We start from the raw sequence: 10069 nt of genomic DNA, 5'->3' as shown, positions 1-10069 counted from the left end.
TGGAACCAACGAATAGAAATGTCATATCCATGGCCTACATCAGAGGAAAAAGATCAAAAACCATGTGAAAAAGTTGCTAGCTAAGATAAAAATAAATCCCAAATGCCACCCAATGGGGAAAATTGATGGCAAATCCTCTTGTATGTGCCTGCTATAGCCAATGATGAGCTAACCGGCCCATTCTCCACTTGGGCCCATAAAATATTTTCGGCCGGATATTGGTCCAAAAATGATCGAAGTTTATGATTGTCGATGCTATTAATATTTACATAAATTATATAAAGATTTTCAAAATTGTATTTTGCCTCCTTTGTAATTTGTGAGACGTAATTTTAAACTATAAGGATGTCATCTTTGGGTGAATATAAATATGTAACCAGTCATAGCATTTTAATAATCACATATCTAGTAAATATTCCAATAAAAATTTAAAAAAAATTTACATCCCTCCTAAAAAATGGTAAATAATAAGGGTGTATTTTTTTTTTTTTAATCTTGTAAATCTGTTTTTTTTTTTTTTTTTTTTAAAAGAGAAAAATAAAAACAAGTTTGGCATGTTTATCTAAAAAAAATATTCTAAAAATATGAAAATGAAAACCTATTCAAAATGATTTTAAAAAAAAAAAAAAAAAAAACTACAACCAATAAAACCCCTTTAAAGTGTTACTTGATTCGTTCCTCTCAAAAAAGTTTTCAAGATTTCATAAATATTTGGATTATAATTGATATTAAAAGAGAAAATGAAAAAATGATGAAAGATGATAGAGATGGTAAAAAAAATATTATTTATGAATAAAATAATTAGTAAAATAAAAAGCCTATTTTACACGTAGACTTACCATGTTTACCCACATCTTTATTTTTCTCTCCATAGTAGAAGTGTAGAACTACTACTCAGTTAAACTTATGATTATCACTGAGTAGAAGACTAACAATAAGAAGGCTGGGCATTTATATGAAAAATAAATATAAAGTTGCGTAGAAAGCTGGGCTGTCTACTATTTAAGCAACTCTCACAACTTATATACGCACAGGATCAGGATCAAATATGATCCCGGTAAAAGATCATCAATGTGTTTGATCCATAATAACTAAATGTTTTCCTCGATCATCTCCTAAAGCTAATCAATGCGGTATATTATGAGTGATATACTCTATTGCCACAGGTCACATGTAATTTGAATACTCAACACAAAACACAAGAGGGCACACATTTACATAACAAAAGTCATCATTTATCTTCATGGACAGCCTACGGATTTCATGTTCTTTCTTGATTTGTCTTCGTGAGCTCAATAGCATGTACAATCTCTTGAGGTGATTGACCACTTGGATTAGGATTTGGATCACAATACTCAGTTGAAGGTGTCCCTTGTTCTCCATAGGAACAAAAGTTCTGATCTGTGAGACTGTGAATAACTTGAGGGACTTGCTGGGTAGTGATTGTTTGGAGAAGGTGTAGTTGCCCCTAAACCATGGACATGGATGCCAGTTGTTTCTTTGAAAGTATGGGCACTGAGATCCCTGGAAACAAAGATTTCTAACAAAGTACGAATTCTTGTCAATAATGACGATCTGGGATCCGATTCTTTCATGACTTCCCTATGCTCATAAACGAAAGTAACCACGAAAATGATAAGAGCCAAGATTGAAGCAGTGCCAACAATGAGAAACGGCCCCCATAAACTATTAAGGTCAAGGTTTTGAGAAGAAACTAAGGTGCTTGGATCAGGGTAGCTATTTTTCTTGAACCATGCATCTTCAATTTCGTTCATTTTTTTTGCCCTGATAACATTTAAGATCGCCGTTGAAACATCATGTACTAGAGGTGAACCAAGTGGAAAGGCCTGTAAATTCACCAAATAAAAAAAAAATAGCTACTTGAGAAACTAAGCACATTTAGAAGAGAGAAAAATTCAAGAACTTAAAGAGAGTTTAGAGAACTTGCAAACCCAAAACCAGCGGTATTAAATGTAGGTTCCACCATGGTATATTTGGAGCAATATTTTCCCAGAAACAACTTAATGTAAGGGACTTCATCAAAAGCAGTTGCTATACCGCCATTTGCAGTTCCATTTTCAAAAAGGGCGTCACATTCTTCCATTGAACTATAAACCCATAGATTTTTTTCGTTAAAGCCTAATTCTTTCAAGATTCCCACAACAAAAGAACCCTGCAGGAACCCAACATTTTCTTCTCTCTTTATCAACTCTGTTACATCATTAATAGTTGGCTAGAGCCTTTGCACTGTAAGGAGTGATATCAAGCTAGCTGTATAGCTTTGGGTGAGTATGAGGACTACAAAACACCATACAATCACCACAAACTGACCCAAATTGCTTATCACTCTCTCCCCTGTAAGTACAATTCAAGAATATTAGAGAACAACATCAATGTAAACCTCGCATTGTTACTTGTAATATAAATTATAAATGACGAAAGGAAATTACGGTGTGAAAAAACCATGATCGAGAAGGAGAACCAGAAGCTTATTCCAACTTGATGTTCCAGGGGACCGCGAAAGTCTTCATTGATTTTGTGCTCAAGAACCCAGATGACGAATCCAATGACAAGGAAAAAACAAGCACTTGTCATCAAAGGTCCCATGTCAAGGGTTTCAAGAACACCCATGTATTGTTCTTGTTATTGTCTTTGATTGGCACAATCATTGATACTCCAGCTTTGGTATATGGTAGGGTGAAGTCCACAAATTGTGATCTGTTGGCAACAATTGTAGTATCTCCTACCACAGCATCAAATTTTTGTTCATCGTTACAAAAAGGGAGATCAAATAATTCTAATACTCACAACAATTTTATGTGCACATAACTATTTGTGTTGTTATATCAAGTCTATTACAAATAAAAACTACTATGCAGGAAAGATAAGAAATTTTACCCCAAGCTTGACTTGATAGATCATATCATTTTATGAACCAATGCTTGTGCCATCAGGCAATGTAAAGGGAATGAACGCATAATTGATAGCATATGGCAATGCTTGCATCACAACATTAAAGACATTAATGCAGTAACCAGTGGCTGTTGTTTTGTTTGTTGAAGGATCTCTTATGACATTTACAAAGTCAGTATAACCATTCTTCAATGGCACTCATATGCGCAATTTCTTCTCATTAGTTGGAATTTCCAACCCTTTGGAACAAATGTAGTGTCCCCCTGGTCATATAATAGGTCCCAAATGGGATTTTGAAGTAGAATTTGTACTTGTTGAATTCAATTTCTTTATTAGTCCTTTCTATGGAGTCCAAAATCCAATCCCTCTTACTCCATCACCATTCACATTGACTATCTGAAAAGCTAGTGATTGTAATTGTCTATCAACAAACGTGTAATCTCCAGTGAGGCCACTGAATCTAGTTCCTAGTAATGATTGAAGAAGTTTAAGACCATTCCTAGAGACACCAAAAGCTTCAAGGTCTGTTGAATTGGTGGAAACATTTGCCATATCGAAGCCAAAGTTTGTATTATCAGTTTTCTCAACCGCCATGGCTAGTGCAATTGTAGCATCATAAGCCAACAGTCCAAAAATGTTGAGTTCAGCATCAACAAGGCATAGATTTTCCTATTGGAATTTCCTTTTCCAACGAACTTGAAAACTCTCAAGCGCATTCGTTTTTAGAACATAAGGCCTTACACCCAACACTCCTTGCATTGAATCAATCACCGAAGGCTCCAATGAACTCAATAAATTAGTTAATCCAGTAGTAATTATCCAAATATAACTTTCATTCATAATTCCAACTTGTTTTGCTTTTGTAAAAAGCCTAGAGCCTAGAGAAGGGTACATGTGCACAATGAAGACTCTAGTTTGCATAGTCATTAGCTTGTAAAGCTCTTCAACAATTTGGTCATTAGAAGCGACAGAAGAAATGACACTTTTGTAAGGGACGCGTGTGTTAATAGCTTGCAATGCTTCCGTTAATAAGGTATAATTCCTTCACCAAACTCATTGACCATGTAAATGGGAACAACTTCTCTCCAACCAAAGGCTTGAATAAATGACGTTATGGCACCAACCTGAGAGCAGTCATTTTGCGTAGCCCAAAGAAATACGGACTTCTACGAGAAGTAAGAGAAGGGCTTGTTGCAGAAAATGAGAGAACGGGCACATGAGATTTGTTTCCAAGATCAATAACAAAGTTGGTTTGCATGGAATTCTCTGGTCCTATTATGGCTTGCACTTGGACATTCTTTATTAAGTTTAGAGCTGTAAAATAAGCATAACGGTTAATTTTCCATACAAAGTTATCCTTCAATTATATTTCTAAAACTAATGTTTTATTTATTGTTACCTTTAAACTTTTTTGACACACTATTATAATGAAGACAAAATAATTTTGAGAACTAAAAGATAATCCTCAATATGGAAGAAATTTTGCACTAACATGTATCAATGTTAAATCTTTGTTTTAAAGATCAAGCCCGTTGTAATATGTTATATATCATGCAACAAAGCCAATACAACAAAATAAACAAATTAATATACTTTTCATCTTCACTACCCCTCGGAAGAATCTAATAATCTAAGTCTATATTTCCTCTAGACATTTCTCCATGAAGAACTATGCGTATATTGTATTGTATGAATGTTTAATTTTTATTTGGATATGTATTGTTGATATTTACAATTTAATTTTGGAAAAAAAAAAATATATGTTTTATCTAATAAAAAGGGGAAAACTGATTCAAAACCGGCTAACTGATTTTTTAAAGTGGTTAACCCAAAAACCGGTCTTCCCCCCCAAACCGGTTTGGTTTAAGAAAGCGATTAACCGAATTTGAACACCCTTAAACACAACAACAAAAAACGTTCACAAGATAGACCTTTGGTGAAAATGTTTGCAAATTGAATATTGTTAGGAACATGGCAGAGATGAAGAGCTTTATGGGCAACCAACTCACAATTGTAATGAAGCTCAATGTCAATATGCCGAGTGCGAGCATTAAAGATAGAATTGGTAGCCATATGGAAGGCAGACTGATTGTTGCAAATGAGTATGGGAGAAGAGTATAGAGGAATGTCCAGCTCACGCAGCAGACAACAAAACTAGCGAACTTCGACAGTAACATGAGCAGGAGCATGATACTTGGACTCAACACTGGAGCAAGACATAATAGATTGCTTCTTAACAGTCCAAGAAATCAGATTGCGACAAAGAAAAATAGCGACATCAACAACCCAATCGGCATCAGAATAAGCCAGTAGATGAAGACCACAATCACGATGAAAAGTGAGACCACAAAACAGAGTTCTCTTAATATACCGAAAAATACGCTTAACAACACGCATGNAAGATAGAATTGGTAGCCATATGGAAGGCAGACTGATTGTTGCAAATGAGTATGGGAGAAGAGTATAGAGGAATGTCCAGCTCACGCAGCAGACAACAAAACTAGCGAACTTCGACAGTAACATGAGTAGGAGCATGATACTTGGACTCAACACTGGAGCAAGACAGAATAGATTGCTTCTTAACAGTCCAAGAAATCATATTGCGACAAAGAAAAATAGCGACATCAACAACCTAATCGGCATCAGAATAAGCCAGTTGATGAAGACCACAATCACGATGAAAAGTGAGACCACAAAACAAAGTTCTCTTAATGTACCTAAAAATACGCTTAACAGCACGCATGTCACGATGGGTGGAGCAAATAATTATTGAGCAACCTGATTCACAACAAAAGCAATGTAGGGTAAAGTGAGAGTGAGATACTAAATACTACCAACAATACTGTGATTGAGAATGGTATCAAGAAAAGGATCATCATCGGAGGACAGTGACGATTTAGAGGATCCAAAGGGTGTGGCATAAGGAGTGCAGGAGTCAAGCTTGAAGGATGTCCAAGACGATGATGTCAAGCATCAAACAACAGTGGAGGTTAAACATAAAGCTAATGGGTCTATTGAAGGAAGGATGTCCAAGACAATAATGCCAAACATCAGAAGACACACAAAAAGAAGAAATATCGATGATAATTGGGGATAATAACTGATATAGCCCATTAATGTTGTGAAAAGAGAGAAGAACCTGACCTGTCCATTTCGTCTTAATCACAAAATCAAACGACTCAAGATAACATATTGAATTAGTATCGGATGTAAATTTATGAATAGATAACAAATTCTTATGAAGTGACAAAAAACACAAAACATCAGATAAAATATCTCAAGAACTAAGGGACTCTGACAGACACACAGAACCCTTATGAGTAATGGATAAAGATTGACCATTCCCAACAATAACAGAAGACGTACCAGTATAAGGCTGATGAGAGGACAAAAATGCAACATTAGGCGTCATGTGGTGTATGGCTTTAGAATCAAGAACCCAATTGGAGTCAAAGGGATCACATACAGACATAACAGTAAAGGGTGTGGCAACAGTATCCTCTGAGTAGGCAAATTGACACTTTGGGGACAAATATGATTGGAGTGCCTATGCTTGTCACAAATCTGACGGGAACCCTGAGAAAGAACACCAGCTCGAATGGGCAGCAAAGAGGCCAAAATGAGGGCAGGGGTGGTTATCAAGGAGAGGACTGAGTGCCACGACCATGCTCGTGATTACCACGATTACAGGATCGTTAGTTGTGCTGATTGGAAGAAGAGCCAGAGGACCTGGATGATTGTTACAAGTTGTGAGTAGCAGCCATAGCCACAACCTGAGTGGGCAAACTTAAGTGCTTTTAGTGTAGGCGCTCTTCTTGAACCAGGAGATCGTGCAACTCATCAAATGTGGGAGATCCGACGATGTAGAGAGGTGTTGAATCCTTGGTACTCAAAACCTAATCCATCCACAACATACTCAACCAAGTCGAAATCTAGAACCAGGGAGCCAACTACAATAAGAAAGTCAAACACAAATTTGGCTTCAATGGGATAATCAACCATGGTTTGGTATGCAACCTGTCACGAATAGACTGAAGATGAATTCTAGAGAGAGATTCAATCATCAATCAAGAAAGGCCCATGTTTCAATAGTGATGCTGCACGATAATAACAATGACTGGACAATGAAAGGTGAAATGGTAGACTTGGTCTAAGTCAGGACCAAGCGATCAACCCTCAACTAATGAAAGTGAGTCGGGTTAGAAGTGCCATCTGGAAGAAAAGGTGTTGGAAGATGTGCATTGCCTACAATCAAGGACTATAGGTCATGAATGGCAATAACGTCAAGGAATTGAGACTTTTAGGCACAATAGGTGTGACGCACCATGAAGGAAGAGAAGTTGTTGTCGATGTTAACAGAGGTGGGTAGAGATGACAGCAATGACAGTGGGTAGGGAACCAATCGTGGAAGGAAGAACCATTGGTGATGAAACAATTGATGATTGAANGACAATGAAAGGTGAAATGGTAGACTTGGTCTAAGTCAGGACCAAGCGATCAACCCTCAACTAATGAAAGTGAGTCGGGTTAGAAGTACCATCTGGAAGAAAAGGTGTTGGAAGATGTGCATTGCCTACAATCAAGGACTATAGGTCATGAATGACAATAACGTCAAGGAATTGAGACTTTTAGGCACGATACGTGTGACGCACCATGAAGGAAGAGAAGTAGTTGTCGATGTTAACAGAGGTGGGTAGAGATGACAGCAATGACAGTGGGTAGGGAACCAATCGTGGAAGGAAGAACCATTGGTGATGAAACAATTGATGATTCAAAGTGGTAACTGGTGGTTGAAGAGAGACTTAGGGGAAGCTGGATTGGTGTTGTGGGAGAGGAGAAGCCCGACGACGGGATAAAGAGGCCACCCATGGAGAGAGATAAGGATGACAGAGGGATAACTAACGACGTTGTCTAGGCAGGGAGGAAGGCGCTAGAACCAGTGATTATGGCGATTATGACCGCAACAAATGAAGTCGAATCGACCATGGGAGATTGCAAAGGTGCAGGATTCTCTTCTCGAATTTTATGGGTGGCGGTTGTCACTTCTCAAAATTTGAGGGTGTCAAGGGAAAATCTTGCTAGAGTTATAGAGGAGATTTCGCGGCTGGAGAAGATGAATCGAGGAGATGTCACAGCTGGAGAAGATGAGGAAATGCTAGAGAGTCAAACAATCACAAACGGGAATACGAGGAGACGTTGGAGACGACAAAACGACACGGTGGATGGGCAACCAGTGGTTGGAACGTGATGAGATGATGGATAACGGTGTTGAAAAAGATGAATCGTTGCGGCTGAAACAATGGAAGTTGAAGAGTGTTGCAATCAGAAAACAGGGCGACTCGCATTCAGGAAATATTATGATCAGGATAAAAAGAAGAGATGGCAGGAAGTGTCACGATCGGGAGGAAAAGAAGAGGCAGCTTGAGCCAAAGATCGACCTAAGGTGTAGTGGTTGAGGAGAATGGTGGTGCGACTCAAACTGAGGGAGGCGATGGTGCAGGTTGTGTCAGATGCTGGAGGCTCACAGGGGAAACTTTGCAAGTTTGAAAAGTTTAGGGGTGGCAGTTGTGAGAAGAAAAGCATGAAACCCTAGAGATAGGGGGGAATTGTCAATTTTCAAAGAATAGGGACACCGGAGGAAATTACCACTCTGATACCATGAATAATTGTATATTGTTATAATATATAAGCCTAATCCTAGCTATACAAGGTCGTAATAATAACAAGAATCCTATAAACTAGGTAACAAAATATACATAGGAATCTTGCACAAAAGGAAACAAAATAAGCAGAATTTCCTATACATTAATACAGAATATTCTATTCTTTAATGCTCCACACCTAACAAACAAAACCAATAATAAAAGAAGTTGGATTTTATATTAAAATTTTGATAGGAGAAGATTATCAACACTTTTCGAATTACAAATTTACTTCTATTTAATAATATCTTGATAATGAGGAAGTCGATAATATTTAAAAAGAAAAAGTAGCGAGGTATTCGACAATCCCAACCAATGGTTTACTAATTTATATCTCTTATCTTACCATCTTATGATTAATGAGATATTCTGAAACCATCTATATCCAAAGTTCAAATCACTTGTATAAATATAATATTATTGTACAAACTAAAATTAATTACTTCCTACACGTACAGAGGCTACACTCTAAGAATTTTGAGACAAAAATTATTAAGCTCAAACAAAATTCATCTTTAATGAGCTGAATTTAATTAATTTAATAACTGCATCTCTAACTTCTTACTTCACTTCTACTCTCAAATGATTCCTTCACTAGTCTGAAACTGATGACATGCAGGTCAAATATTTTCTATAACTCTATTCATTGCCACTACAAATTAAGATTTGTTTGTTCCTGCTCATTTTTTTCTCACATGTTAGCCCCCGAAATTGACAATATTTGATCATTGGCGGAGACTTTTTCACAACTTTTGTACTATTATTATTCTATTATTCATTCAAATGGTCGACTATGTATGTTAACATGCATGTTTAATCAATAATATCTGGCCTTCACTTTCTGGAAAATCTAAACCTGAGTTTGGCTTGTGACGGCTGTCTAGAATCCACGAAACTCTTACATCGGTCAAACACCACATATTTGATTACGCGGTTTGGTCTCCAAAATCGTCTATTTGTTGAAATGGTGTAAATGAAAGATGTGTGAAAAGACGATTAAGAGAACCATATATTTAATTATCAAATGATCATGATCAGTACGTAGCTTAATTAAGACAATATAAAAGGAAATGGCTAAAAAACCAGCCACCCATAAAAGAGAGGAAGCTGTAGTTTACGTACCAGCAGCAGCTGCACCAATAACATCGCTCTTGGAGTGTCTGGAGTAGAGAATCAGCCTGGTTTTGTAGTGAGAATTGGTGGCATAAAAGTCTGAAAGCGCCGTGTTGATGCAGCTCAAACTCATCTTCCCAAATTCTCCATTGAGATTAAGAATCACACCCACATTAACTGGGATTGTAGTGTTTTCTGACATGGCTATGCCTGTGAAGAAGATAAAAGTAACGCTCCGATTGTTCCACTCTTGGGAATACTATCATTAGTATTCCCAATAAAGTTAAACAGTAAAATTATCTTATTTTCAAAATATTATTCAATTTATTTTAAATCCCTTA

General features: G+C 37.0%; 1 pseudogene; it reads right to left on the bottom strand.

The window, feature by feature from the left end:
- Nucleotides 1-1355: 1355 nt before the first annotated feature.
- Nucleotides 1356-9930, bottom strand: LOC116134920 (annotated as a pseudogene).
- Between the last annotated feature and the right edge of the window lie 139 nt (nucleotides 9931-10069).

The sequence above is a fragment of the Pistacia vera genome, unplaced genomic scaffold (assembly GCF_008641045.1).
Source record: "Pistacia vera cultivar Batoury unplaced genomic scaffold, PisVer_v2 Contig292, whole genome shotgun sequence".
NCBI lineage: Eukaryota > Viridiplantae > Streptophyta > Magnoliopsida > Sapindales > Anacardiaceae > Pistacia > Pistacia vera.
Note: the sequence above shows the minus strand (reverse complement) of the source record. Positions and strands in the feature narration are given on the sequence as shown.